This window comes from Danio aesculapii, chromosome 4 (genome assembly GCF_903798145.1).
Source record: "Danio aesculapii chromosome 4, fDanAes4.1, whole genome shotgun sequence".
NCBI classification, from domain to species: domain Eukaryota; kingdom Metazoa; phylum Chordata; class Actinopteri; order Cypriniformes; family Danionidae; genus Danio; species Danio aesculapii.
Genome location: NC_079438.1, coordinates 28,776,308 through 28,803,924, shown reverse-complemented (window position 1 = coordinate 28,803,924; position 27,617 = coordinate 28,776,308). Strand labels below are relative to the sequence as shown.

Here is a 27,617-nt window from a genome sequence, read left to right as displayed (position 1 = left end):
TTTGTGGCAGCTGGAACTGGTGCCTCTTCGTTTAAGTACACTTTTTATTCCATTTTTATCCTTTATAAAGAAGCAGGTTAGTGTTATTGTTAGTGTGATTGGTAACATAATGTGTTTTCTGCAATATTAGAGTAATTTAATTAGTAAATTATTATAAAATTTATTAAACATTTGAAATAAATAACATATAAATGCAAAATTGAAATTAGATAATACATTGCTGCCAAATAATGTATAGGTCTATATTATACAAGTATAAAATTACAATATTTTAAGCAGGGCTCCAAACCGGTTCAAGGAACAGAAACGAAAAACGGAAACGAATGACATTTTTCAGGAACAGAAATGAAAAAAAAAGATCAACTTTATCATTCTGAAGAAACGTTTACAGTTAACCGGTTAATAACGTTAATTTTATCGTTCTCTTTATTATATGAATTTTGGAGACAAAAAGCATTAATTTAAAGCCTGTGTACAAATGTGACGGTGACGCATACAACGTGAAATGCCCGCGAAGCGGACATCATAAGCGAGAGTCGTTTCTTATGCGATGAGCTTGTCTTAAAGGTTACCGAGAACCTGCTCTTTCATGTACAAAGGTATGTTTCGGTAAGTTATTGTTACTAAAACTTGTATTTATACTAAATGAATTATTGATTGTTGATTGTCGATTGTTTTTAGATGGGTCTCCATGAAGAAAATCCTCTTGTTAACATTTCTCTTATGACAAATCATCTGATAAATCATCTGTAATATTGAAGGATGAGGGGCAGATCATAAACATGATAGATAAAGTTTTGCATGATATGATAGATATTATCAAACAACCCAAGCATTTTCCATTCGGAGAATTACAGTATTTAATAGCTTAGTCCTTATAAACAATCCATTAATAAAATACATTATTTACAGGCTGCTTACCCGAATATGCAATATGATCCTCATAATGATCTCAGTGAAATGAGGTAAGCGCTCGTTTTATATAAACTCTAAATGTCTGACCGTGATGCCTATTTAGGCCTATGCCAGTCTATAAAAAGATAATATAGCTTGAAACACTAATATTTTAGAGGAGTAGTTAAAGTTTGCACAACCAGTGTTTGGTCTTATTAACCTGCCCTAATTAAACGTCATGTAGCCTACTTTTTGATTACTTGACCTGCAGATTAACGGCAGCACCAGCGGACATAAACGAGATCTGTGCATAACAGGGTTTTATGTGTCCCCAATATACACAATCAAGAGAGTGCACGACTCCATAAAGTAACGTAAACTGCACACACTTGATTATGTAATGTATGAATTCAGGGACGCGTCTCACAGCGCAAAGCATAACTTAATTACCCATGCTTAATCGGTCATCGATGAGGTCTATTGGGTTTGAAGGGTTACCGACAATAAATCAATCGAGTAATCGTTAGCATCCCTAGTTTAATCAATCGTAAAAGTAGTGTCAATGTTAATAAAATGCACACACAATCTATCACTTAATCTATCCAATACAGGGCTCTAGACTAACTTTTTGCCTTGCTGCGCCTTTTTTTCTTAGGTGAACCACGCATTGCATAGTGTTTTATATTTACATTAAAGATAAATATGGCAAGAATATGAGAATTAATATTTTATATTTTTACACCTACACAAATATCTTGTGCTAGTGCACTTGTTTAATAAAAATCTTTGTAATTGTAACATTCAACATGCAATACAGTACCATAAAAAAACTAAACTAAACCGTATAATCTTTTGTATTTACAAGTAATGTTAAGTTTTATACTCGGCCTATGCCTAAATCCAAAAAGCACTAAATAATTTATATATTTATAAATTACTCTAATTAAACTAAATAACTATACATTACGCTAAATAACTGAAATTGGCTATATACAGTAGGCCTAATCTTGGGGTGACGCAGTGGCGCAGTAGGTAGTGCTGTCAGCTCACAGCAAGAAAGTCGCTGGTTTGAGCCTCGGTTGGGTCAGTTGGTGTTTCTGTGTGGAGTTTGCATGTTCTCCCTGCGTTCAGTGGGTTCCCTCCAGGTGCTCCGGTTTCCCCCACAGTCCAAAAACCTGCGGTGCAGGTGAATGGGGTAGGCTAAATTGTCTGTAGTGAATGAGTGTGTATGGATGTTTCCCAGAGCTGGGTTGCAGCTGGAAGGGCATCTGCTGCGTAAAAACGTGCTGGATAAGTTGGCGGTTCATTCCGCTGTGGTGAGCCCGGATTGATAAAGGGACTAAGCCGAAAAGAAAATGAATGAATGAAGTCCTAATCTTAATCTCTGATTAAAACAAAAGTAATCCAGCAATGCAGCACCACTGACAAGCAAATGGCAGAAAACAAAACAACCACAAAATAGCGGAAACAGCAGTGAGCACTTTTTCTGAAGTTATGCCTTTCTTTTTTAAATTTAATTACTGTGCGTTTAATGTAAATAAATCAATAATGAATAGGCCTATAAGTGTATCCTGTGTGTGTGTGTGTGCATGTGTGTGTGTCCACCAACTGTGTCTTTCATTACTGAAGCAGCTCTCTTCCAAAATCAAAATTTACTTCCTCTCTGCAATATTTCGACAATATTTAAATTTAGATGAGCCTATGTCAAAATATGCAGAAACTGTGCAGCTGCACATTGAATCTGAGGTTTCATCTCATCTCGCTCTCGCTGTCATCCAGACATTGATATGTAGACACCACATAAACATCAAGTCGCGAAATTGAGGCCGGTACCAGCTGAAGCCCTTGTGAAATGTCAAAATACAGCACTGAAATGAACAGGTAATGTTTTTCAGCCAAAAGTCTATCTAGGATATCTCTAAAAACGCAATCAGAGCCAATGTTATTGTCATGATTACCAGCGATCTCTAACCACCAGAGGTCGCTGGTAAGCACTCACCCTCACAATAACCTATGGACTACAAATCCGCCATTCATGGACTACATTTTCATACATGCACTCTGTTCACAAACACCATGCTTCCTCATTTTGACTGATTACATTTGCACCAGCTGAGGATTGTCAGAGACTGATTACACACACTATTTAAACAACACACACTACCCTGCCTTTGCCGAGTCTTGTTATCTGTATAGTGACACTACAACGGTTTCCTAGTCTAGTTTCGCCGTGTTTTATCTTTGCCTGGTTTCCCTTTCTCCTTGTCTGCCGCCTGTCTACCGATCTCTCGCCTGTGTTTAACTACGATTCTGGACTGCCTTCATACATCTGTTTGCACCTGTGTTGACCATTGCCTCGCTGAGTTTGAATAAACCTGCTCCCCGTGTTACAGTTATGTAGAAGTAGTGTTGCCTAAATATTACATTTCTAATAAAATTCAAACCAAAATACAATAGCATTTTTTGTTTGATAAAAATACACGGAAACGAAATAAAATCAAAAGTTGGCTATTTTGTAATTTGTTTTAATATTAATAAAACACACTTCGACTATTTAAGCTTAACGGCTATACGCTGCCAATGGCCATTAATAAATATTATTTTACTTTGTACTGGATTATAATGTATATTTTACAATAAAAACTAAAACAATTCATAACACATCAGAACTGTAGACCTGCAGTGTGTAGCCTAAACTGTATGCAGGGGTGTTGGTCAATGGCCTACGGCGCATAATTGAACTAATATCTCCTAATAACCTAAAAGAGCCTAATTTGAGAGATTTAAAAAATAAAAGACACTTTAAAAAGGAACAACACGCAAATCGACAACAAATAAAACTGGTTGCGTGTTTCAGCACTTGCCGCTCCATACCAAGGTGTGGGGCTGTGTGTGTAGCGCCTTTAAGCAATGTGTGTCAATCAACTGCTGCTGGTGAGAGAGCACGCATAAGTGTGCAAAGCAGGTAAAGATATAACAAAAGCAAGTTCATATTATAATATTTTATTAACGATACTTATCGAAAATTCATTTAATTTTACCCCTCGAATAGAATTTTTTGTTACACCGTTAAGAAATCAGGGCACTCTAGAGCCTGCAAAACTTTGTAATAAAATAATATTCTTAACTTTTTTTTTTTTTTTTTTTTTTTTTTAGAAAACCGTTTTCGTTTATTTGGTCAAAATGAATGTGGTATGTATCTTAATCTATGTATAACAATTGCTAAGTATGTGATTTGGATAAGGAGAAATATGGCTAAACATGATGGAAGAGAGTGGATATATGGCGTATGTTTAAAAACAGAATGGAGATGGCTGTAAAATTGATATTCAACTATTTTATAGTACAAGAAAAGGAGGATGTATTTATAGAAATAATGGTAAAAGGGAACGTAATAGTTGAATACAAGGACAACATCTTAAGTTGGTTATGGGAAAAATATGAAGTCTAATAATGAGTGTTGTAACTATCATGTGATTTTTGTGTGATGTGATCATTCTTTGTAAAAATGTAAATATTTGATTTTAATTAAAAAAAAAATTAAAAATATCTCATCTGAACTCGGAAGCAAAGCAGGGTTGGGCCTGGTTGGTACTTGGATGGGAGACCGCCTGGGAATACCAGGTGCTGTAGCTTTTTAAATTCCTTCATTTGGCAGCTAATACACTTCCCAAAATATAAAAAAAAAACCTCTGAATTCCTCTCTGAACTCTGGAACCAGCCAAGTCAGTGAACCCACTTCCCCTGATCCCATTCGGGGTAAAGTAGGTACAGTGACTTGGCTGGTTTTAACTTAGCAAGAGCTGTCGGTGCCCCGGAGCAGAAACAGAAAAAAAAAAAAAAAAACAGGTAAACAATTGAGGGGACAAGGGCCTTGTTTCTGTCGGTGCTGGTGTCAATGCAAGCTGAGCTGCGCTCGGCTCCTGGTGCTGCGCCTATTTTTAAATAGCTAACTCTTGACGGCTGCTCTGCTTACGGCCATACCACTCTGGCAATGCCTGATCTCATCTGAACTCGAAAGAAAGACAGGGTTGGCCTGGTAGGGACTTTGCAGCAAGTAGGCTGGGTTTACGATTGCTAAGCTAGAATCCTTGATCCATAGTCATAAGCGTTATCCTTTGTGCCACTGGCACTCCGTTCAGCACCTTGTTAGCACCTTGTTAGCACATTGTTTGAAACAAGGACAAGGCTCTGTCAACCTGGAGTTCCATCACCACACATTCTGCTTTGTTTTATAGCAAGACGTTGTGTGGATGGGATGCTCTTACAGGATTCCTGACAGTCCCTCCATAGAACCCTGAGATCCAGGGTCGGAGACTCTCTTCTCTCCAAGAGGAGGTTAAAAGCCATAGTTTCTTTTATGCATGTTTTATCAGAGCACTTAGGTATTGCTACAGCTCAGAGACTTACAAGTGGAAGAGATTACGCTGCAAGTTGGCTGGGTGACTTCTAAGTGGTAGGGACTTTTGCAACAAGTAGGCTGGGTTTACGATTGGTGTAGCTGTAGTAGACGTTAATAAAAATCTAGCGGTTGGGGCAGCCTTTGAAACCAGGGGAGCACCCCACGGGCTCTGTGATTGCGGCCTCTTAAACTCAACACACTCCAGAGTGGACCTGAACAGTTCCAGTGGGGGCGAAAGGCGACTGCAGTGCACTGGCCGACATCAAAGCAAAAAGACCAGAGCGAGCCAGCCAGGAGTCGAACCTAGAATCTTCTGATCCGTAGTCAGATGCGTTATCCATTGCGCCACTGGCCCTGTCTGCTTATCTTTTCATCTTTATCTTGTTGCTTGTGATAAGGACACAGCTCAGTCAACACAGAGTTCATTCAACACAGAGTTCGTTCAACACATGCTGTCCTTCGTTATTATGGCAAGTTGTGGTGTCGATAGGATGCTCTTACAATGCATGTGACAGTCCCTCCCTAGAAGAACTGTGATCCAGGGTCTGAGACTTTCTCCTCTCCAGGAGGAGGTTACAAGCATTAGATTTATTTTGTCAGAGCAGCTGCAGCATACTTGCGTGGAGGCCCACAGCTAGACTTGAGAGCAAGCTTTTACAAGACCTTCCCTGGTGGTCTAGTGGTTAGGATTCGGCGCTCTCACCGCCGCGGCCCGGGTTCGATTCCCGGTCAGGGAACTTACTTTTGAGCTATGAAAATATATGCGAACTGCACAGGCATGAAAGGGCAAAAGACCTCCTTCGAGCCGGAGTCGAACCAGCGACCTAAGGATTGCCAACAACACACCTACAGTCCTCCGCTCTACCAACTGAGCTATCGAAGGCTTACGAGAGTCCAACACAAGCCCACCCCCCTTAAAGTTGCTGCAGTCCGACTGCTGGAAAAAAAGGGCAGTGGCAAAAAAATACTCAAGGCTTCCCATACCGGGAGTCGAACCCAGGCCGCCTGGGTGAAAACCAGGAATCCTGACCGCTAAACCATATGGGAGCTGCCACTTATGAGGGCAGTCTTGGCAAAACTTCAGTTCTTTCTAAAACAAAATTACAAAGACAATATCATGATTTGAAAAAAGCAATACCAAAAGATTGGATTGAATAATTGAAAAAAAAAAGAGTTGCGGGATAAGGAAGAATTACCAGAGGTCTATTTTAAGAAAAAAAAATGGAGAAAAGATCAATATGAGCTTATGTACAGTTAAGAGTTTTATGTTGTTTTTAGATCAAAGGCTTTTATAAGACCTATAGCATTCAACTACTGGAAGGAAAGATATGAGGATTTAAATGAAAAAGAAATATGGGGAAATGTCAGAATGAAATATATGGAACCAATTTTACAAAATTGTAATTATTTATTGAGACATAATTGCATATTAACAGAAATGAGATTGTGTAAAATGGCAATTGAACAAGATATAATATGTAAGGTGTTTAGGAAGGAAGGGGAAGGTTTATTACATTTGTTCTTCTATTGTGAAAAGTTGGAGGAATTATGGAAAAATTTAAGAAAATTGCTAAATCGTTAATAGGGGACATATATGTGGATGAACAAAAGAACTGGGAAAAAAAATATTTATTTGGTCAAAATGAATGTGGTATGTATGCTTTTAATCTATGTATAACAATTGCTAAGTATGTGATTTGGATAAGGAGAAATATGGCTAAACATGATGGGAAGAGAGTGGATATATGGCGTATGTTTAAAAACAGAATGGAGATGGCTGTAAAATTGATATTCAACTATTTTATAGTACAAGAAAAGGAGGATTGTATTTATAGAAATAATGGTAAAAGGGAACGTAATAGTTGAATACAAGGACAACATCTTAAGTTGGTTATGGGAAAAATATGAAGTCTAATAATGAGTGTTGTAACTATCATGTGATTTTTGTGTGATGTGATCATTTCTTTGTAAAAATGTAAATATTTGATTTTAATTTAAAAAAAATTAAAATATCTCATCTGAACTCGGAAGCAAAGCAGGGTTGGGCCTGGTTGGTACTTGGATGGGAGACCGCCTGGGAATACCAGGTGCTGTAAGCTTTTTAAATTCCTTCATTTGGCAGCTAATACACTTCCCAAAATATAAAAAAAAAACCTCTGAATTCCTCTCTGAACTCTGGAACCAGCCAAGTCAGTGAACCCACTTCCCCTGATTCCATTCGGGGTAAAGTAGGTACAGTGACTTGGCTGGTTTAACTTAGCAAGAGCTGTCGGTGCCCCGGAGCAGAAACAGAAAAAAAAAAAAAAAACAGGTAAACAATTGAGGGGACAAGGGCCTTGTTTCTGTCGGTGCTGTGTCAATGCAAGCTGAGCTGCGCTCGGCTCCTGGTGCTGCGCCTATTTTTAAATAGCTAACTCTTGACGGCTGCTCTCGCTTACGGCCATACCACTCTGGCAATGCCTGATCTCATCTGAACTCGAAAGAAAGACAGGGTTGGGCCTGGTAGGGACTTTTGCAGCAAGTAGGCTGGGTTTACGATTGCTAAGCTAGAATCCTTTGATCCATAGTCATAAGCGTTATCCTTTGTGCCACTGGCACTCCGTTCAGCACCTTGTTAGCACCTTGTTAGCACATTGTTTGAAACAAGGACAAGGCTCTGTCAACCTGGAGTTCCATCACCACACATTCTGCTTTGTTGTATAGCAAGACGTTGTGTGGATGGGATGCTCTTACAGGATTCCTGACAGTCCCTCCATAGAACCCCTGAGATCCAGGGTCGGAGACTCTCTTCTCTCCAAGAGGAGGTTAAAAGCCATAGTTTCTTTTATGCATGTTTTATCAGAGCACTTAGGTATGCTACAGCTCAGAGACTTACAAGGGAAGAGATTACGCTGCAAGTTGGCTGGGTGACTTCTAAGTGGTAGGGACTTTTGCAACAAGTAGGCTGGGTTTACGATTGGTGTAGCTGTAGTAGACGTTAATAAAAATCTAGCGGTTGGGGCAGCCTTTGAAACCAGGGGAGCACCCCACGGCTCTGTGATTGCGGCCTCTTAAACTCAACACACTCCAGAGTGGACCTGAACAGTTCCAGTGGGGGCGAAAGGCGACTGCAGTGCACTGGCTGACATCAAAGCAAAAAGACCAGAGCGAGCCAGCCAGGAGTCGAACCTAGAATCTTCTGATCCGTAGTCAGACGCGTTATCCATTGCGCCACTGGCCCTGTCTGCTTATCTTTTCATCTTTATCTTGTTGCTTGTGATAAGGACACAGCTCAGTCAACACAGAGTTCATTCAACACAGAGTTCGTTCAACACATGCTGTCCTTCGTTATTATGGCAAGTTGTGGTGTCGATAGGATGCTCTTACAGTGCATGTGACAGTCCCTCCCTAGAAGAACTGTGATCCAGGGTCTGAGACTTTCTCCTCTCCAGGAGGAGGTTACAAGCATTAGATTTATTTTTGTCAGAGCAGCTGCAGCATACTTGCGTGGAGGCCCACAGCTAGACTTGAGGGCAAGCTTCTACAAGACCTTCCCTGGTGGTCTAGTGGTTAGGATTCGGCCGCTCTCACCGCCGCGGCCCGGGTTCGATTCCCGGTCAGGGAACTTACTTTTGAGCTATGAAAATATATGCGAACTGCACAGGCATGAAAGGGCAAAAGACCTCCTTCGAGCCGGAGTCGAACCAGCGACCTAAGGATTGCCAACAACACACCTACAGTCCTCCGCTCTACCAACTGAGCTATCGAAGGCTTACGAGAGTCCAACACAAGCCCACCCCCTTAAAGTTGCTGCAGTCCGACTGCTGGAAAAAAAGGGCAGTGGCAAAAAATACTCAAGGCTTCCCATACCGGGAGTCGAACCCGGGCCGCCTGGGTGAAAACCAGGAATCCTGACCGCTAAACCATATGGGAGCTGCCACTTATGAGGGCAGTCTTGGCAAAAACTTCAGTTCTTTCTAAACAAAATTACAAAGACAATATCATGATTTGAAAAAAGCAATACCAAAAGATTGGATTGAAATAATTGAAAAAAAAAATGAGTTGCGGGATAAGGAAGAATTACCAGAGGTCTATTTTAAGAAAAAAAAATGGAGAAAAGATCAATATGAGCTTATGTACAGTTAAGAGTTTTTATGTTGTTTTTAGATCAAAGGCTTTTTATAAGACCTATAGCATTCAACTACTGGAAGGAAAGATATGAGGATTTAAATGAAAAGAAATATGGGGAAATGTCAGAATGAAATATATGGAACCAATTTTACAAAATTGTAATTATTTATTGAGACATAATTGCATATTAACAGAAATGAGATTGTGTAAAATGGCAATTGAACAAGATATAATATGTAAGGTGTTTAGGAAGGAAGGGGAAGGTTTATTACATTTGTTCTTCTATTGTGAAAAGTTGGAGGAACTATGGAAAAATGTAAGAAAATTGCTAAATCGTTAATAGGGGACATATATGTGGATGAACAAAAGAACTGGGAAAAAAATATTTATTTGGTCAAAATGAATGTGGTATGTATGCTTTTAATCTATGTATAACAATTGCTAAGTATGTGATTTGGATAAGGAGAAATATGGCTAAACATGATGGGAAGAGAGTGGATATATGGCGTATGTTTAAAAACAGAATGGAGATGGCTGTAAAATTGATATTCAACTATTTTATAGTACAAGAAAAGGAGGATGTATTTATAGAAATAATGGTAAAAGGGAACGTAATAGTTGAATACAAGGACAACATCTTAAGTTGGTTATGGGAAAAATATGAAGTCTAATAATGAGTGTTGTAACTATCATGTGATTTTTGTGTGATGTGATCATTTCTTTGTAAAATGTAAATATTGATTTTAATTAAAAAAAAATTAAAATATCTCATCTGAACTCGGAAGCAAAGCAGGGTTGGGCCTGGTTGGTACTTGGATGGGAGACCGCCTGGGAATACCAGGTGCTGTAAGCTTTTTAAATTCCTTCATTTGGCAGCTAATACACTTCCCAAAATATAAAAAAAAAACCCTCTGAATTCCTCTCTGAACTCTGGAACCAGCCAAGTCAGTGAACCCACTTCCCCTGATTCCATTCGGGGTAAAGTAGGTACAGTGACTTGGCTGGTTTAACTTAGCAAGAGCTGTCGGTGCCCCGGAGCAGAAACAGAAAAAAAAAAAAAAACAGGTAAACAATTGAGGGGACAAGGGCCTTGTTTCTGTCGGTGCTGTGTCAATGCAAGCTGAGCTGCGCTCGGCTCCTGGTGCTGCGCCTATTTTTAAATAGCTAACTCTTGACGGCTGCTCTTGCTTACGGCCATACCACTCTGGCAATGCCTGATCTCATCTGAACTCGAAAGAAAGACAGGGTTGGGCCTGGTAGGGACTTTTGCAGCAAGTAGGCTGGGTTTACGATTGCTAAGCTAGAATCCTTTGATCCATAGTCATAAGCGTTATCCTTTGTGCCACTGGCACTCCGTTCAGCACCTTGTTAGCACCTTGTTAGCACATTGTTTGAAACAAGGACAAGGCTCTGTCAACCTGGAGTTCCATCACCACACATTCTGCTTTGTTTTATAGCAAGACGTTGTGTGGATGGGATGCTCTTACAGGATTCCTGACAGTCCCTCCATAGAACCCCTGAGATCCAGGGTCGGAGACTCTCTTCTCTCCAAGAGGAGGTTAAAAGCCATAGTTTCTTTTATGCATGTTTTATCAGAGCACTTAGGTATTGCTACAGCTCAGAGACTTACAAGTGGAAGAGATTACGCTGCAAGTTGGCTGGGTGACTTCTAAGTGGTAGGGACTTTTGCAACAAGTAGGCTGGGTTTACGATTGGTGTAGCTGTAGTAGACATTAATAAAAATCTAGCGGTTGGGGCAGCCTTTGAAACCAGGGGAGCACCCCACGGGCTCTGTGATTGCGGCCTCTTAAGCTCAACACACTCCAGAGTGGACCTGAACAGTTCCAGTGGGGGCGAAAGGCGACTGCAGAGCACTGGCTGACATCAAAGCAAAAAGACCAGAGCGAGCCAGCCAGGAGTCGAACCTAGAATCTTCTGATCCGTAGTCAGACGCGTTATCCATTGCGCCACTGGCCCTGTCTGCTTATCTTTTCATCTTTATCTTGTTGCTTGTGATAAGGACACAGCTCGGTATTCACAGAGTTCAGTCAACACGGAGTTCGTTCAACACATGCTGTCCTTCGTTATTATGGCAAGTTGTGGTGTCGATAGGATGCTCTTACAGTGCATGTGACAGTCCCTCCCTAGAAGAACTGTGATCCAGGGTCTGAGACTTTCTCCTCTCCAGGAGGAGGTTACAAGCATTAGATTTATTTTTGTCAGAGCAGCTGCAGCATACTTGCGTGGAGGCCCACAGCTAGACTTGAGGGCAAGCTTCTACAAGACCTTCCTGGTGGTCTAGTGGTTAGGATTCGGCGCCCCCACCGCCGCGGCCCGGGTTCGATTCCCGGTCAGGGAACTTACTTTTGAGCTATGAAAATATATGCGAACTGCACAGGCATGAAAGGGCAAAAGACCTCCTTCGAGCCGGAGTCGAACCAGCGACCTAAGGATTGCCAACAACACACCTACAGTCCTCCGCTCTACCAACTGAGCTATCGAAGGCTTACGAGAGTCCAACACAAGCCCACCCCCTTAAAGTTGCTGCAGTCCGACTGCTGGAAAAAAAGGGCAGTGGCAAAAAATACTCAAGGCTTCCCATACCGGGAGTCGAACCCAGGCCGCCTGGGTGAAAACCAGGAATCCTGACCGCTAGACCATATGGGAGCTGCCACTTATGAGGGCAGTCTTGGCAAAAACTTCAGTTCTTTCTAAAACAAAATTACAAAGACAATATCATGATTTGAAAAAAGCAATACCAAAAGATTGGATTGAAATAATTGAAAAAAAAAAGAGTTGCGGGATAAGGAAGAATTACCAGAGGTCTATTTTAAGAAAAAAAAATGGAGAAAAGATCAATATGAGCTTATGTACAGTTAAGAGTTTTTATGTTGTTTTTAGATCAAAGGCTTTTATAAGACCTATAGCATTCAACTACTGGAAGGAAAGATATGAGGATTTAAATGAAAAAGAAATATGGGGAAATGTCAGAATGAAATATATGGAACCAATTTTACAAAATTGTAATTATTTATTGAGACATAATTGCATATTAACCAGAATGAGATTGTGTAAAATGGGCAATTGAACAAGATATAATATGTAAGGTGTTTAGGAAGGAAGGGGAAGGTTTATTACATTTGTTCTTCTATTGTGAAAAGTTGAGGAATTATGGAAAAATGTAAGAAAATTGCTAAATCGTTAATAGGGGACATATATGTGGATGAACAAAAGAACTGGGAAAAAAAATATTATTTGGTCAAAATGAATGTGGTATGTATGCTTTTAATCTATGTATAACAATTGCTAAGTATGTGATTTGGATAAGGAGAAATATGGCTAAACATGATGGGAAGAGAGTGGATATATGGCGTATGTTTAAAAACAGAATGGAGATGGCTGTAAAATTGATATTCAACTATTTTATAGTACAAGAAAAGGAGGATGTATTTATAGAAATAATGGTAAAAGGGAACGTAATAGTTGAATACAAGGACAACATCTTAAGTTGGTTATGGGAAAAATATGAAGTCTAATAATGAGTGTTGTAACTATCATGTGATTTTTGTGTGATGTGATCATTTCTTTGTAAAATGTAAATATTTTGATTTTAATTAAAAAAAAATTAAAATATCTCATCTGAACTCGGAAGCAAAGCAGGGTTGGGCCTGGTTGGTACTTGGATGGGAGACCGCCTGGGAATACCAGGTGCTGTAAGCTTTTTAAATTCCTTCATTTGGCAGCTAATACACTTCCCAAAATATAAAAAAAAACCCTCTGAATTCCTCTCTGAACTCTGGAACCAGCCAAGTCAGTGTAACCCACTTCCCCTGATTCCATTCGGGGGTAAAGTAGGTACACTGACTTGGCTGGTTTAACTTAGCAAGAGCTGTCGGTGCCCCGGAGCAGAAACAGAAAAAAAAAAAAAAAACAGGTAAACAATTGAGGGGACAAGGGCCTTGTTTCTGTCGGTGCTGTGTCAATGCAAGCTGAGCTGCGCTCGGCTCCTGGTGCTGCGCCTATTTTTAAATAGCTAACTCTTGACGGCTGCTCTCGCTTACGGCCATACCACTCTGGCAATGCCTGATCTCATCTGAACTCGAAAGAAAGACAGGGTTGGGCCTGGTAGGGACTTTTGCAGCAAGTAGGCTGGGTTTACGATTGCTAAGCTAGAATCCTTTGATCCATAGTCATAAGCGTTATCCTTTGTGCCACTGGCACTCCGTTCAGCACCTTGTTAGCACCTTGTTAGCACATTGTTTGAAACAAGGACAAGGCTCTGTCAACCTGGAGTTCCATCACCACACATTCTGCTTTGTTTTATAGCAAGACGTTGTGTGGATGGGATGCTCTTACAGGATTCCTGACAGTCCCTCCATAGAAACCCCTGAGATCCAGGGTCGGAGACTCTCTTCTCTCCAGAGGAGGTTAAAAGCCATAGTTTCTTTTATGCATGTTTTATCAGAGCACTTAGGTATTGCTACAGCTCAGAGACTTACAAGTGGAAGAGATTACGCTGCAAGTTGGCTGGGTGACTTCTAAGTGGTAGGGACTTTTGCAACAAGTAGGCTGGGTTTACGATTGGTGTAGCTGTAGTAGACGTTAATAAAAATCTAGCGGTTGGGGCAGCCTTTGAAACCAGGGGAGCACCCCACGGGCTCTGTGATTGCGGCCTCTTAAACTCAACACACTCCAGAGTGGACCTGAACAGTTCCAGTGGGGGCGAAAGGCGACTGCAGTGCACTGGCTGACATCAAAGCAAAAAGACCAGAGCGAGCCAGCCAGGAGTCGGAACCTAGAATCTTCTGATCCGTAGTCAGACGCGTTATCCATTGCGCCACTGGCCCTGTCTGCTTATCTTTTCATCTTATCTTGTTGCTTGTGATAAGGACACAGCTCAGTCAACACAGAGTTCATTCAACACGGAGTTCGTTCAACACATGCTGTCCTTCGTTATTATGGCAAGTTGTGGTGTCGATAGGATGCTCTTACAGTGCATGTGACAGTCCCTCCCTAGAAGAACTGTGATCCAGGGTCTGAGACTTTCTCCTCTCCAGGAGGAGGTTACAAGCATTAGATTTATTTTTGTCAGAGCAGCTGCAGCATACTTGCGTGGAGGCCCACAGCTAGACTTGAGAGCAAGCTTCTACAAGACCTTCCCTGGTGGTCTAGTGGTTAGGATTCGGCGCTCTCACCGCCGCGGCCCGGGTTCGATTCCCGGTCAGGGAACTTACTTTTGAGCTATGAAAATATATGCGAACTGCACAGGCATGAAAGGGCAAAAGACCTCCTTCGAGCCGGAGTCGAACCAGCGACCTAAGGATTGCCAACAACACACCTACAGTCCTCCGCTCTACCAACTGAGCTATCGAAGGCTTACGAGAGTCCAACACAAGCCCACCCCCTTAAAGTTGCTGCAGTCCGACTGCTGGAAAAAAAGGGCAGTGGCAAAAAATACTCAAGGCTTCCCATACCGGGAGTCGAACCCAGGCCGCCTGGGTGAAAACCAGGAATCCTGACCGCTAAACCATATGGGAGCTGCCACTTATGAGGGCAGTCTTGGCAAAAACTTCAGTTCTTTCTAAAACAAAATTACAAAGACAATATCATGATTTGAAAAAAGCAATACCAAAAGATTGGATTGAAATAATTGAAAAAAAAAAGAGTTGCGGGATAAGGAAGAATTACCAGAGGTCTATTTTAAGAAAAAAAAATGGAGAAAAGATCAATATGAGCTTATGTACAGTTAAGAGTTTTTATGTTGTTTTTAGATCAAAGGCTTTTATAAGACCTATAGCATTCAACTACTGGAAGGAAAGATATGAGGATTTAAATGAAAAAGAAATATGGGGAAATGTCAGAATGAAATATATGGAACCAATTTTAGAAAATTGTAATTATTTATTGAGACATAATTGCATATTAACAGAAATGAGATTGTGTAAAATGGCAATTGAACAAGATATAATATGTAAGGTGTTTAGGAAGGAAGGGGAAGGTTTATTACATTTGTTCTTCTATTGTGAAAAGTTGGAGGAATTATGGAAAAATTTAAGAAAATTGCTAAATCGTTAATAGGGGACATATATGTGGATGAACAAAAGAACTGGGAAAAAAACATTTATTTGGTCAAAATGAATGTGGTATGTATGCTTTTAATCTATGTATAACAATTGCTAAGTATGTGATTTGGATAAGGAGAAATATGGCTAAACATGATGGGAAGAGAGTGGATATATGGCGTATGTTTAAAAACAGAATGGAGATGGCTGTAAAATTGATATTCAACTATTTTATAGTAGAAGAAAAGGAGGATGTATTTATAGAAATAATGGTAAAAGGGAACGTAATAGTTGAATACAAGGACAACATCTTAAGTTGGTTATGGGAAAAATATGAAGTCTAATAATGAGTGTTGTAACTATCATGTGATTTTGTGTGATGTGATCATTTCTTTGTAAAAATGTAAATATTTGATTTTAATTTAAAAAAAATTAAAATATCTCATCTGAACTCGGAAGCAAAGCAGGGTTGGGCCTGGTTGGTACTTGGATGGGAGACCGCCTGGGAATACCAGGTGCTGTAAGCTTTTTAAATTCCTTCATTTGGCAGCTAATACACTTCCCAAAATATAAAAAAAAAAACCTCTGAATTCCTCTCTGAACTCTGGAACCAGCCAAGTCAGTGAACCCACTTCCCCTGATTCCATTCGGGGTAAAGTAGGTACAGTGACTTGGCTGGTTTAACTTAGCAAGAGCTGTCGGTGCCCCGGAGCAGAAACAGAAAAAAAAAAAACAGGTAAACAATTGAGGGGACAAGGGCCTTGTTTCTGTCGGTGCTGTGTCAATGCAAGCTGAGCTGCGCTCGGCTCCTGGTGCTGCGCCTATTTTTAAATAGCTAACTCTTGACGGCTGCTCTCGCTTACGGCCATACCACTCTGGCAATGCCTGATCTCATCTGAACTCGAAAGAAAGACAGGGTTGGGCCTGGTAGGGACTTTTGCAGCAAGTAGGCTGGGTTTACGATTGCTAAGCTAGAATCCTTTGATCCATAGTCATAAGCGTTATCCTTTGTGCCACTGGCATTCCGTTCAGCACCTTGTTAGCACCTTGTTAGCACATTGTTTGAAACAAGGACAAGGCTCTGTCAACCTGGAGTTCCATCACCACACATTCTGCTTTGTTTTATAGCAAGACGTTGTGTGGATGGGATGCTCTTACAGGATTCCTGACAGTCCCTCCATAGAAGACCTGAGATCCAGGGTCGGAGACTCACTTCTCTCCAAGAGGAGGTTAAAAGCCATAGTTTCTTTTATGCATGTTTTATCAGAGCACTTAGGTATTGCTACAGCTCAGAGACTTAACAAGTGGAAGAGATTACGCTGCAAGTTGGCTGGGTGACTTCTAAGTGGTAGGGACTTTTGCAACAAGTAGGCTGGGTTTACGATTGGTGTAGATGTAGTAGACGTTAATAAAAATCTAGCAGTTGGGGCAGCCTTTGAAACCAGGGGAGCACCCCACGGGCTCTGTGATTGCGGCCCCTTAAACTCGACTCACTCCAGAGTGGACCTGAACAGCTCCAGTGGGGGCGAAAGGCGACTGCAGTGCACTGGCTGACATCAAAGCAAAAAGACCAAAGCGAGCCAGCCAGGAGTCGAACCTAGAATCTTCTGATCCGTAGTCAGACGGGTTAACCATAGCGCCACTGGCACTGTCTGCTTGTCTTTTCATCTTTAGCGTCTTGCTTGTAATAAGGACACAGCTCAGTCAACACGGAGTTCATTCAATGCATGCTGTGCTTCGCTATTATGGCAAGTTGTGGTGTCGATAGGATGCTCTTACAGTGCATGTGACAGTCCCTCCCTAAAAGAACTGTGATGCAGGGTCTGAGACTTTCTCCTCTCCAGGAGGAGGTTACAAGCATTAGATTTATTTTTGTCAGAGCAGCTGCAGCATACTTGCGTGGAGGCCCATAGCTAGGCTTGAGGGCAAGTTTCTGCAGGACCATTTCTGATGGTCTAGTGGTTAGGATTCGGCACTTTTACCGCCGCGGCCTGGGTTCGATTCCCGGTCAGGGAACTTCCTTTTCACCTCTATGGTGAACTTTAAGCTCTAGCTATGAATTTATATGTGAACTGCATAGGCATGAAATGGCAAAAGACCTTCTTCAAGCCAGAGTCAAACCAGTAACCTAAGGATTGCCAACAACACACCTACAGTACTCTGCTCTACCAACTGAGCTATCAAAGGCTTATGAGATTCCCACACAAGCCCACCCCCTTAATGTTGCTGCAGTCCGACTGCTAGGCAAAAAGGGCAGTGGCAAAAATGCTCAAGGCTTCCCAGACCAGGAGTCAAACCCAGGCCAACTGGGTGAAAACCAGGAATCAAACTTGGCACAAACTTCAGTTCTTTCTGACCATGCGCACTTCACTGCCCCTCTTGCACAAGTACCACTCATACATTTGCGCACTCTCTCATACACAGTCTCATGGTTTCCGTAAGCTAGAATCCTCTGATCCATAGTCATAAGCGTTATCCTTTGTGCCACTGGCACTCTGTTCAGCGCCTTGTTAGCACATTGTTTGAAACAAGGACAAGGCTCTGTCAACCTGGAGTTCCGTCATGACACATTCTGCTTTGTTTTATGGCAAGACGTTGTGTGGATGAGATGCTCTTACTGGATTCCTGACAGTCCCTCCAAAGAAGACCTAAGATCCAGGGTCGGAGACTCTCTTCTCTCCAAGAGGAGGTTAAAAGCCATAGTTTTTTATTCATGTTTTATCAGAGCACTTAGGTATTGCTGCAGCTCAGAGAATTAAAAGTGGAAGAGATTACGCTGCAAGTTTGCTGGGTGACTTCTAAGTTGTATGGACTTTTGCAACAAGTAGGCTGGGTTTACGGTTGGTGTAGCTGTAGTAGACGTTATTAAAAAACTGCAGTTGGGGCATCCTTTGAAACCAGGAGAGCACCCCACGGGCTCTGTGCTGGCGGCCACTTAAACTTGACTCACTCCAGAGTGGAACTGAACAGCTCCAGTGGGGGGCGAAAGGCGACCGCAGTGCACTGGCTGTCGGCAAAGCAAAAAGACCAAAACAAGCAAGCCAGGAGTCAAATCTAGAGTCTTCTGATCCATAGTCAGACATATTATCCACTGCACCACTGGTCCTATCTCCTTATCTTGTCATCATTAGCTTGTTGCTTGTAATAAGGACACAGCTCTGTCAATACGGAGTTCATTCAACGCATGCTGTGCTTTGTTATTATGGCAAGTTGTGGTGTCGATAGGAGCATGTGACAGTCCCTCCATAGAAGAACTGTGATCCAGGGTCTGAGACTTTCTCCTCTCCAGGAGGAGGTTACAAGCATTGGATTTATTTTTGTCAGAGCAGCTGCAGCATACATGTGTGGAGACCCACAGCAAGGCTTGAGGGCAAGTATCTACTCTCCCGTCCCTGGTGGTCTAGTGGTTAGGATTCGGTGCTCTCATTGCTGTGGACTGGGTTTGATTCCTGGTTAGTTCTTGAATGAGAGACCCCCTGGGATTACCAGGTGCTTAAAGCTTTTTGAATTCCTTCATTTGGCAGCTGATACACTTCCCAAAATACGAAAAAAACAAAACAAAACTCTGAATTCCTCTCTGATCTCTGGAACCAGCTAAGTCATTGTACCCACTTCCCCTGATTCCATTCGGGGGAAGTGAGTACCCTGACTTGGCTGGTTTAACCTAGCAAGAGCTGTCGGTGTCCCGGAGCAGAAACCGAAAAAAAAAAAAAAAACAGGTAAACTATTGAGGGGTCAAGGGCTTTGTTTCTGTCGGTCTGGTTAGTACTTGGATGGGAGACCGCCTGGGAATACCAGGTGCTGTAAGCTCTTTGAGTTCCTTCATTTGGCATCTAATACACTTCCCCGTGTCACAGGTCTGCTGCTGGTGTCTTTTCTCACATTCATCTTATTTGGGAGGGGTGGGACAAAAAAAACACAGGTAAACAATTGAGGGGACAAGGGCGTTGTTTCTGTCGGTGCTGTGTCAATGCAAGCTGAGCTGCGCTCGGCTCCTGGTGCTGCGCCTCTTTTCAAATAGCCAACTCTTGACGTCTGCTCTCGCTTATGGCCATACCACCCTGGTATTTAAAATTAAGATCTAAAAGTGGCTTAAACATTGAACTTGTTCTACAACGGCAGAAAATTAGAAGAGAAGAGATTAAAGAAAGAATGGAAGGAAAAATTTTGAAAAAGGAGATGCAAGAAAAATTTGTTTAAGTGATAGTGACTCAGAATGAATGGTGGTTATTGGTTTATCCAATAATTATCCTAATGAGTAATGTATGTGTGGTATCACTGAATGTAAGAGGATTGTCAAAATGTGAAAAGTTTGAAAGATTAACGTGTTTGACAAAAAAGTGTGATATATTATGTTTACAAGAGACAAAGTGGGAAGATGAGATTAAAAATGAAATGAGAAAATTGTGGAATGGGGAAATATTTAGTAATGGAGATATAGAAAAGAAAAGAGGGGTGGCAATTTTGATAAAAACAGGGATTTTTGAAAAAGTAGAATTAGACTATAAAGACACAAATGGAAGAATTATAATTGTAAAAGTTATGTATAATGGGAAAAGTTTTAGAGTATGCAACATACATGCACCAAATGAGGAAAAGGAGAAATATAACTTTTATAAGGAAATAGATAAGTTAATAGATAAGAATGAAAACATATTTATTTTAGGAGATTTTAATGTTGCCGTGCAAAGAATAGATAAAGATGACTCAATGGATTTTAGAACAGACAGAGGAAGAAATGAACTACAGAATTTAATGAGGAAATGTGATTTGGTAGATGTATGGAGAGAGCAAAATGGTGTGAAAAGAGAATATTCAAGAAGACAAATTGTAAATAGGATTTTAAAGCAAAGTAGAATTGACTTGTTTTTATGTAAGAAGAAAGAAGTACAATATGTTAACAAAGTTTTCTACAAAACCTATAGTGAGAGTGATCACGATTTTATATGGATAACGATGAATTTTAATGAGATTGAAAAGGACCAGGAGTGTAGATACTCAACACTGAGTTGTTCAAAATAGAAATGTATAAAATGGAAATAGAAAATATAATAATCAATAGTGTGAATGATGAAATGTTTGAAACAGAAACAAGTTTATGGTGGGATAATCTGAAAAATAGAATAAAAGAATACTCAATAAATATATCAGAAAAAAGACAAAAGGCAAAGAAATTCAAGGAAAATCAAATTAGAAAAGAATGGGATGAAGAAATGAGTAAAGTAAATGGGATAAATGTTGACAAAATAATAGAATTATAGGAAAAGCTGAAGAAAATCGAAGAAGAAAAGTGTAAGGGAGTAATTATTAGAAGCAGAGCTAAAGACATTGTAGAAGGAGAAAGAAGTACAAAATACTTTTATGAATTAGAAAAAACAAGACAGAGAGCAGCTATAATCAAATGTATAAAAACACAAGATGGGAAAACTGTAGAGGACAAAGATGGAATTTTAAAGGAAACTAGACGATTTTATAAGGAATTATTTACAGAAAATGGAGTAGTTTTAAATGATGAAAATTTCTTATTAGAAAAAATAACAGTAAAAATAAATAAAGAGGACGAGGAAATGTGCGAGAGTGAGATAACAGATTTAGAAATAGAAACAGCTATTGATCAGTTGAGAAATGGGAAAAGTCCAGGAATAGATGGACTACCAGTTGAGTTTTATAAAGTTTTTAAAAATGTTTTAAGTCCTATTTTAAATATAATATACAGTGATATTTATGAAAAAGGGGAGTTAACTAATAGTATGAAAAAAGGAATGGTTAAAATGATTTATAAAAGAAATGGAGACAAGGAAGACTTCAAAAATTATAGACCCTTAAGTATGCTGAACACAGACTATAAAATTTTAGCGAAAGTCTTAGCTAATAGATTGAAAGTAGTTGTACCAAACATAATCCAAACAAATCAAGCATATGCGGTTCTAAAAAGAGACATAACGGATGTCATAAACAATATAAGAGACATAATCTGGTATATGAGAGAGGAAAAAGAAACAGGATATATAATTAGTGTAGATTTGGATTCAGCTTTTGATAGAGTGGAACACAAATATATGATGAATGTAATGGAGAGATTTGGTTTTGGAAAAAGATATTTACAATGGATAAAATGTTTATATGCAGATATAACAAGCTGTATAAAAGTAAATGGTTTTTTAACTAAAGATTTTAAAGTAACAAGATCGATAAGACAAGGGTGTCCAATGTCAGCACTACTATACACACTTGTATCTGAAACATTGGGGTTAGCAATTGATAATGAAAAGCAAATACGAGGATTATGTATAAAAGGAACAGAGTCAGAACAAAAAATATTTCAATATGCTGATGATACAACTTTAATAGTAAAAGATATTAAAAGTATTGAAAAAGCAGAGGAAATTTTAAACAGATATTGTAAAGGAACAGGAGCAAAAATTAATAAGGAAAAAACGAAATACATGAGAATAGGAAAAACAAAGGCTTTACCAGAAAAAATCCAATTTAAAGAGGAGAAAACCAATATGAAGATTTTAGGTATAAGGGTTGGTGAAAATGAAAATGAAACAAGGGATTTAGTGTGGGAGGAAGTTTTAAAAGGAATGGAAAAAAGATTACATTTCTGGAAATTAAGAGGTTTGTTTTTAAAGGGGAAAGTTTTAGTTTTAAATTCCTTATTTTTATCAAAAATGTGGTATGTTTTAGGTACAGTGAGTTTGCCAATGAGTGTATATAAGAAGATAAAAGCTATTGTATTAGATTTTATATGGGACGGGAAACCTTCCAAGATAGCTTATAATACCATAATTGGTAAAGTAGAAGAAGGGGGGTTAGGTTTAATCGATCCACTCATCAGAATGAAAAGCATACGAATAAAAACTGTAAATAAATACTGGAAAGAAGAAAAACACGTATGGAAAGATGCGATGACATATTTTTTAAATAAATGTGGGGAAATGCAAGAATATATATTATGGATGAAGCCCAAAGAGAATATGATGAATGGGATTCCAGAATTCTATAAAGAAGTTATCAAGGCATGGGGAGATTTTAGAAAGCATATTGATTGTACTTTTAGTAAAGAAGAGATTTTAAAGCAACCGCTGTTTTTAAATGATTACATTAAAAAAGGGAATTACACTATTTTTTATAAGAAATGGTATTATGCAGGAATAAAGCAAATTAAAGATATCTTATATGAAGTGATACCTGGTTATGTACAGGTGCAAGTAATAAAAGATGCAATAATAGAAAACTATGAAAACGAAACTAAAGGAGTTATTGAAAATCAATTGAATAACTTGAAAAACAATATACCAAAAGAATGGAAAGAAATGATAGAAAATAATCTGGATATGCACAGCGATGAAGGAAGGGTGATTAACTTTAAAGAAAATCAATATGCTTTCAAAGATGGTATACTGAAGATGTTTTATTCATGTTTATGTAAAGACGTGTTTGTTATACCCAAAGCAGAAGAGTACTGGAAAAGATTATATCCCAATATAGAAACAAAGGAAATATGGCAAAATCTGAGAGCTTGGTGGAAAAGTCCAATTTTAGAGAATTTTGATTACATTTTAAGGCAAAACTGTTTATTAAGTGAAATTAGATTGTGTAAAATAGGTTTGGCAAATGATGCAAGATGTAAAGTTTGTAATGAAGAAGATGAAGGTACACTACATTTGTTTTTCAAATGCAAAGAGTTAGAATGTTTTATTGGAAAAATTAAAGAAATGATAAATGAAATGGGGATTGAAAAACAGGTTGTTGATGAGGAATGGGAAACATTATTTTTATTTGGTTGTAAAACAGAAGGTAAAAATACAAGGTTCATTAATTTCATTTTAACAGTTGCAAGAATTGTGATATGGAATAGAAGGAATGCTGTTAAAGAAAAGAATGGCAAAATATCTGTGTGCAAATTGTTTGAAAGAAAAATGTCTGTACTGCTTAATGCTCTTTTCTATTATTGTAACACGAATGACAAGATTGATATATTTAAAAAAGACTTTTTATGTGGGAATATATATGTTCAAATGGCTTTATATAATGTACATGTATTATTACCTGAATGTAATTGTTTTTAATTTTTGATATAAAATAAAGAAAAAAAAAAAAAAAAATCTCATCTGAACTCGGAAGCAAAGCAGGGTTGGGCCTGGTTAGTACTTGGATGGGAGACCGCCTGGGAATACCAGGTGCTGTAAGCTTTTTGAATTCCTTCATTTGGCAAAAAAATTAATAAATACATTTTTTTTTTTAAAAAAGAGGTAAACTATTGAGGGGCCAAGGGCATTGTTTCTGTCGGTGCTGTTTCAAGGCAAGCTGAGCGGCGCTCGGCTCCTGGTGCTGCGCCTATTTTTAAATAGCCAACTTTTGACTGCTGCTCTCGCTTACAGCCATACCACCCTGGCAATGCCTGATCTCATCTGAACTCGGAAGCAAAGCAGGGTTGGGCCTGGTTAGTACTTGGATGGGAGACCGCCTGGGAATACCAGGTGCTGTAAGCTTTTTGAATTCCTTCATTTGGCAAAAAAATTAATAAATACATTTTTTTTTTTTAAAAAAGAGGTAAACTATTGAGGGGCCAAGGGCATTGTTTCTGTCGGTGCTGTTTCAAGGCAAGCTGAGCGGCGCTCGGCTCCTGGTGCTGCGCCTATTTTTAAATAGCCAACTCTTGACTGCTGCTCTCGCTTACGGCCATACCACCCTGGCAATGCCTGATCTCATATGAACTCGGAAGCAAAGCAGGGTTGGGCCTGGTTAGTACTTGGATGGGAGACCGCCTGGGAATACCAGGTGCTGTAAGCTTTTTGAATTCCTTCATTTGGCAAAAAAATTAATAAATACATTTTTTTAAAAAAAAAAAAGAGGTAAACTATTGAGGGGCCAAGGGCATTGTTTCTGTCGGTGCTGTTTCAAGGCAAGCTGAGCGGCGCTCGGCTCCTGGTGCTGCGCCTATTTTTAAATAGCCAACTCTTGACTGCTGCTCTCGCTTACGGCCATACCACCCTGGCAATGCCTGATCTCATCTGAACTCGGAAGCAAAGCAGGGTTGGGCCTGGTTAGTACTTGGATGGGAGACCGCCTGGGAATACCAGGTGCTGTAAGCTTTTTGAATTCCTTCATTTGGCAAAAAAATTAATAAATACATTTTTTAAAAAAAAAAAAAGAGGTAAACTATTGAGGGGCCAAGGGCATTGTTTCTGTCGGTGCTGTTTCAAGGCAAGCTGAGCGGCGCTTGGCTCCTGGTGCTGCGCCTATTTTTAAATAGCCAACTCTTGACTGCTGCTCTCGCTTACGGCCATACCACCCTGGCAATGCCTGATCTCATCTGAACTCGGAAGCAAAGCAGGGTTGGGCCTGGTTAGTACTTGGATGGGAGACCGCCTGGGAATACCAGGTGCTGTAAGCTTTTTGAATTCCTTCATTTGGCAAAAAAATTAATAAATACATTTTTAAAAAAAGAAAAAAGAGGTAAACTATTGAGGGGCCAAGGGCATTGTTTCTGTCGGTGCTGTTTCAAGGCAAGCTGAGCGGCGCTCGGCTCCTAGTGCTGCGCCTATTTTTAAATAGCCAACTCTTGACTGCTGCTCTCGCTTACGGCCATACCACCCTGGCAATGCCTGATCTCATCTGAACTCGGAAGCAAAGCAGGGTTGGGCCTGGTTAGTACTTGGATGGGAGACCGCCTGGGAATACCAGGTGCTGTAAGCTTTTTGAATTCCTTCATTTGGCAAAAAAATTAATAAATACATTTTTTTTTTAAAAAAAGAGGTAAACCATTGAGGGGCCAAGGGCATTGTTTCTGTCGGTGCTGTTTCAAGGCAAGCTGAGCGGCGCTCGGCTCCTGGTGCTGCGCCTATTTTTAAATAGCCAACTCTTGACTGCTGCTCTCGCTTACGGCCATACCACCCTGGCAATGCCTGATCTCATCTGAACTCGGAAGCAAAGCAGGGTTGGGCCTGGTTAGTACTTGGATGGGAGACCGCCTGGGAATACCAGGTGCTGTAAGCTTTTTGAATTCCTTCATTTGGCAAAAAAATTAATAAATACATTTTTTTTTTAAAAAAAGAGGTAAACTATTGAGGGGCCAAGGGCATTGTTTCTGTCGGTGCTGTTTCAAGGCAAGCTGAGCGGCGCTCGGCTCCTGGTGCTGCGCCTATTTTTAAATAGCCAACTCTTGACTGCTGCTCTCGCTTACGGCCATACCACCCTGGCAATGCCTGATCTCATCTGAACTCGGAAGCAAAGCAGGGTTGGGCCTGGTTAGTACTTGGATGGGAGACCGCCTGGGAATACCAGGTGCTGTAAGCTTTTTGAATTCCTTCATTTGGCAAAAAAATTAATAAATACATTTTTTTTTTTAAAAAAGAGGTAAACTATTGAGGGGCCAAGGGCATTGTTTCTGTCGGTGCTGTTTCAAGGCAAGCTGAGCGGCGCTCGGCTCCTGGTGCTGCGCCTATTTTTAAATAGCTAACTCTTGACTGCTGCTCTCGCTTACGGCCATACCACCCTGGCAATGCCTGATCTCATCTGAACTCAGAAGCAAAGCTGGGTTGGGCCTGGTTAGTACTTGGATGGGAGACCGCCTGGGAATACCAGGTGCTGTAAGCTTTTTGAATTCCTTCATTTGGCAAAAAAATTAATAAATACATTTTTTTTTAAAAAAAAGAGGTAAACTATTGAGGGGCCAAGGGCATTGTTTCTGTCGGTGCTGTTTCAAGGCAAGCTGAGCGGCGCTCGGCTCCTGGTGCTGCGCCTATTTTTAAATAGCTAACTCTTGACTGCTGCTCTCGCTTACGGCTATACCACCCTGGCAATGCCTGATCTCATCTGAACTCGGAAGCAAAGCAGGGTTGGGCCTGGTTACTACTTGGATGGGAGACCGCCTGGGAATACCAGGTGCTGTAAGCTTTTTGAATTCCTTCATTTGGCAAAAAAATTAATAAATACATTTTTTTTTTTTTAAAAAGAGGTAAACTATTGAGGGGCCAAGGGCATTGTTTCTGTCGGTGCTGTTTCAAGGCAAGCTGAGCGGCGCTCGGCTCCTGGTGCTGCGCCTATTTTTAAATAGCCAACTCTTGACTGCTGCTCTCGCTTACGGCCATACCACCCTGGCAATGCCTGATCTCATCTGAACTCGGAAGCAAAGCAGGGTTGGGCCTGGTTAGTACTTGGATGGGAGACCGCCTGGGAATACCAGGTGCTGTAAGCTTTTTGAATTCCTTCATTTGGCAAAAAAATTAATAAATACATTTTTTAAAAAAAAAAAAAGAGGTAAACTATTGAGGGGCCAAGGGCATTGTTTCTGTCGGTGCTGTTTCAAGGCAAGCTGAGCGGCGCTTGGCTCCTGGTGCTGCGCCTATTTTTAAATAGCCAACTCTTGACTGCTGCTCTCGCTTACGGCCATACCACCCTGGCAATGCCTGATCTCATCTGAACTCGGAAGCAAAGCAGGGTTGGGCCTGGTTAGTACTTGGATGGGAGACCGCCTGGGAATACCAGGTGCTGTAAGCTTTTTGAATTCCTTCATTTGGCAAAAAAATTAATAAATACATTTTTTTTTTTAAAAAAGAGGTAAACTATTGAGGGGCCAAGGGCATTGTTTCTGTCGGTGCTGTTTCAAGGCAAGCTGAGCGGCGCTTGGCTCCTGGTGCTGCGCCTATTTTTAAATAGCCAACTGTTGACTGCTGCTCTTGCTTACGGCCATACCACCCTGGCAATGCCTGATCTCATCTGAACTCGGAAGCAAAGCAGGGTTGGGCCTGGTTAGTACTTGGATGGGAGACCGCCTGGGAATACCAGGTGCTGTAAGCTTTTTGAATTCCTTCATTTGGCAAAAAAATTAATAAATACATTTTTTTTTTTAAAAAAAGAGGTAAACTATTGAGGGGCCAAGGGCATTGTTTCTGTCGGTGCTGTTTCAAGGCAAGCTGAGCGGCGCTCGGCTCCTGGTGCTGCGCCTATTTTTAAATAGCCAACTCTTGACTGCTGCTCTCGCTTACGGCCATACCACCCTGGCAATGCCTGATCTCATCTGAACTCGGAAGCAAAGCAGGGTTGGGCCTGGTTAGTACTTGGATGGGAGACCGCCTGGGAATACCAGGTGCTGTAAGCTTTTTGAATTCCTTCATTTGGCAAAAAAATTAATAAATACA

The 27,617-nt window shown here is 40.4% G+C and overlaps 29 non-coding genes across 29 annotated transcripts; 17 read left to right on the top strand and 12 right to left on the bottom strand.

The window, feature by feature from the left end:
- Positions 1–5,578: 5,578 nt before the first annotated feature.
- On the bottom strand, positions 5,579–5,651 carry trnar-acg (transfer RNA arginine (anticodon ACG)). The gene has a single exon. It is a non-coding gene; the product is annotated as a tRNA-Arg (tRNA).
- A 310-nt stretch (positions 5,652–5,961) lies between these two features.
- Positions 5,962–6,033, top strand: trnae-cuc (transfer RNA glutamic acid (anticodon CUC)). The gene has a single exon. It is a non-coding gene; the product is annotated as a tRNA-Glu (tRNA).
- A 59-nt stretch (positions 6,034–6,092) lies between these two features.
- trnay-gua (transfer RNA tyrosine (anticodon GUA)) lies at positions 6,093–6,179 on the bottom strand. Its single transcript is given in 2 exon segments — positions 6,093–6,128; positions 6,143–6,179. It is a non-coding gene; the product is annotated as a tRNA-Tyr (tRNA).
- A 92-nt stretch (positions 6,180–6,271) lies between these two features.
- On the bottom strand, positions 6,272–6,343 carry trnae-uuc (transfer RNA glutamic acid (anticodon UUC)). The gene has a single exon. It is a non-coding gene; the product is annotated as a tRNA-Glu (tRNA).
- A 2,100-nt stretch (positions 6,344–8,443) lies between these two features.
- trnar-acg (transfer RNA arginine (anticodon ACG)) lies at positions 8,444–8,516 on the bottom strand. The gene has a single exon. It is a non-coding gene; the product is annotated as a tRNA-Arg (tRNA).
- A 311-nt stretch (positions 8,517–8,827) lies between these two features.
- Positions 8,828–8,900, top strand: trnae-cuc (transfer RNA glutamic acid (anticodon CUC)). Its single transcript has one exon. It is a non-coding gene; the product is annotated as a tRNA-Glu (tRNA).
- Positions 8,901–8,959: 59 nt separating this feature from the next.
- Positions 8,960–9,046, bottom strand: trnay-gua (transfer RNA tyrosine (anticodon GUA)). Its single transcript is given in 2 exon segments — positions 8,960–8,995; positions 9,010–9,046. It is a non-coding gene; the product is annotated as a tRNA-Tyr (tRNA).
- Positions 9,047–9,136: 90 nt separating this feature from the next.
- trnae-uuc (transfer RNA glutamic acid (anticodon UUC)) lies at positions 9,137–9,208 on the bottom strand. The gene has a single exon. It is a non-coding gene; the product is annotated as a tRNA-Glu (tRNA).
- Positions 9,209–11,310: 2,102 nt separating this feature from the next.
- trnar-acg (transfer RNA arginine (anticodon ACG)) lies at positions 11,311–11,383 on the bottom strand. Its single transcript has one exon. It is a non-coding gene; the product is annotated as a tRNA-Arg (tRNA).
- A 310-nt stretch (positions 11,384–11,693) lies between these two features.
- Positions 11,694–11,765, top strand: trnag-ccc (transfer RNA glycine (anticodon CCC)). Its single transcript has one exon. It is a non-coding gene; the product is annotated as a tRNA-Gly (tRNA).
- A 59-nt stretch (positions 11,766–11,824) lies between these two features.
- On the bottom strand, positions 11,825–11,911 carry trnay-gua (transfer RNA tyrosine (anticodon GUA)). The gene is given in 2 exon segments: positions 11,825–11,860; positions 11,875–11,911. It is a non-coding gene; the product is annotated as a tRNA-Tyr (tRNA).
- A 90-nt stretch (positions 11,912–12,001) lies between these two features.
- Positions 12,002–12,073, bottom strand: trnae-uuc (transfer RNA glutamic acid (anticodon UUC)). Its single transcript has one exon. It is a non-coding gene; the product is annotated as a tRNA-Glu (tRNA).
- Positions 12,074–14,179: 2,106 nt separating this feature from the next.
- Positions 14,180–14,253, bottom strand: trnar-acg (transfer RNA arginine (anticodon ACG)). Its single transcript has one exon. It is a non-coding gene; the product is annotated as a tRNA-Arg (tRNA).
- A 310-nt stretch (positions 14,254–14,563) lies between these two features.
- On the top strand, positions 14,564–14,635 carry trnae-cuc (transfer RNA glutamic acid (anticodon CUC)). The gene has a single exon. It is a non-coding gene; the product is annotated as a tRNA-Glu (tRNA).
- A 59-nt stretch (positions 14,636–14,694) lies between these two features.
- Positions 14,695–14,781, bottom strand: trnay-gua (transfer RNA tyrosine (anticodon GUA)). Its single transcript is given in 2 exon segments — positions 14,695–14,730; positions 14,745–14,781. It is a non-coding gene; the product is annotated as a tRNA-Tyr (tRNA).
- Positions 14,782–14,871: 90 nt separating this feature from the next.
- Positions 14,872–14,943, bottom strand: trnae-uuc (transfer RNA glutamic acid (anticodon UUC)). Its single transcript has one exon. It is a non-coding gene; the product is annotated as a tRNA-Glu (tRNA).
- Positions 14,944–23,847: 8,904 nt separating this feature from the next.
- LOC130223832 (5S ribosomal RNA) lies at positions 23,848–23,966 on the top strand. Its single transcript, XR_008836944.1, has one exon. It is a non-coding gene; the product is annotated as a 5S ribosomal RNA (ribosomal RNA).
- A 182-nt stretch (positions 23,967–24,148) lies between these two features.
- On the top strand, positions 24,149–24,267 carry LOC130223869 (5S ribosomal RNA). Its single transcript, XR_008836979.1, has one exon. It is a non-coding gene; the product is annotated as a 5S ribosomal RNA (ribosomal RNA).
- A 183-nt stretch (positions 24,268–24,450) lies between these two features.
- LOC130223816 (5S ribosomal RNA) lies at positions 24,451–24,569 on the top strand. Its single transcript, XR_008836930.1, has one exon. It is a non-coding gene; the product is annotated as a 5S ribosomal RNA (ribosomal RNA).
- Positions 24,570–24,752: 183 nt separating this feature from the next.
- On the top strand, positions 24,753–24,871 carry LOC130223815 (5S ribosomal RNA). The gene has a single exon (XR_008836929.1). It is a non-coding gene; the product is annotated as a 5S ribosomal RNA (ribosomal RNA).
- Positions 24,872–25,054: 183 nt separating this feature from the next.
- LOC130223814 (5S ribosomal RNA) lies at positions 25,055–25,173 on the top strand. Its single transcript, XR_008836928.1, has one exon. It is a non-coding gene; the product is annotated as a 5S ribosomal RNA (ribosomal RNA).
- Positions 25,174–25,354: 181 nt separating this feature from the next.
- Positions 25,355–25,473, top strand: LOC130223813 (5S ribosomal RNA). The gene has a single exon (XR_008836927.1). It is a non-coding gene; the product is annotated as a 5S ribosomal RNA (ribosomal RNA).
- A 181-nt stretch (positions 25,474–25,654) lies between these two features.
- LOC130223812 (5S ribosomal RNA) lies at positions 25,655–25,773 on the top strand. The gene has a single exon (XR_008836926.1). It is a non-coding gene; the product is annotated as a 5S ribosomal RNA (ribosomal RNA).
- A 181-nt stretch (positions 25,774–25,954) lies between these two features.
- On the top strand, positions 25,955–26,073 carry LOC130223848 (5S ribosomal RNA). The gene has a single exon (XR_008836959.1). It is a non-coding gene; the product is annotated as a 5S ribosomal RNA (ribosomal RNA).
- A 181-nt stretch (positions 26,074–26,254) lies between these two features.
- On the top strand, positions 26,255–26,373 carry LOC130223971 (5S ribosomal RNA). Its single transcript, XR_008837077.1, has one exon. It is a non-coding gene; the product is annotated as a 5S ribosomal RNA (ribosomal RNA).
- A 182-nt stretch (positions 26,374–26,555) lies between these two features.
- LOC130223811 (5S ribosomal RNA) lies at positions 26,556–26,674 on the top strand. Its single transcript, XR_008836925.1, has one exon. It is a non-coding gene; the product is annotated as a 5S ribosomal RNA (ribosomal RNA).
- A 183-nt stretch (positions 26,675–26,857) lies between these two features.
- LOC130223810 (5S ribosomal RNA) lies at positions 26,858–26,976 on the top strand. Its single transcript, XR_008836924.1, has one exon. It is a non-coding gene; the product is annotated as a 5S ribosomal RNA (ribosomal RNA).
- A 181-nt stretch (positions 26,977–27,157) lies between these two features.
- On the top strand, positions 27,158–27,276 carry LOC130223809 (5S ribosomal RNA). Its single transcript, XR_008836923.1, has one exon. It is a non-coding gene; the product is annotated as a 5S ribosomal RNA (ribosomal RNA).
- Positions 27,277–27,458: 182 nt separating this feature from the next.
- Positions 27,459–27,577, top strand: LOC130223807 (5S ribosomal RNA). Its single transcript, XR_008836922.1, has one exon. It is a non-coding gene; the product is annotated as a 5S ribosomal RNA (ribosomal RNA).
- The last annotated feature ends 40 nt before the right edge of the window (positions 27,578–27,617 follow it).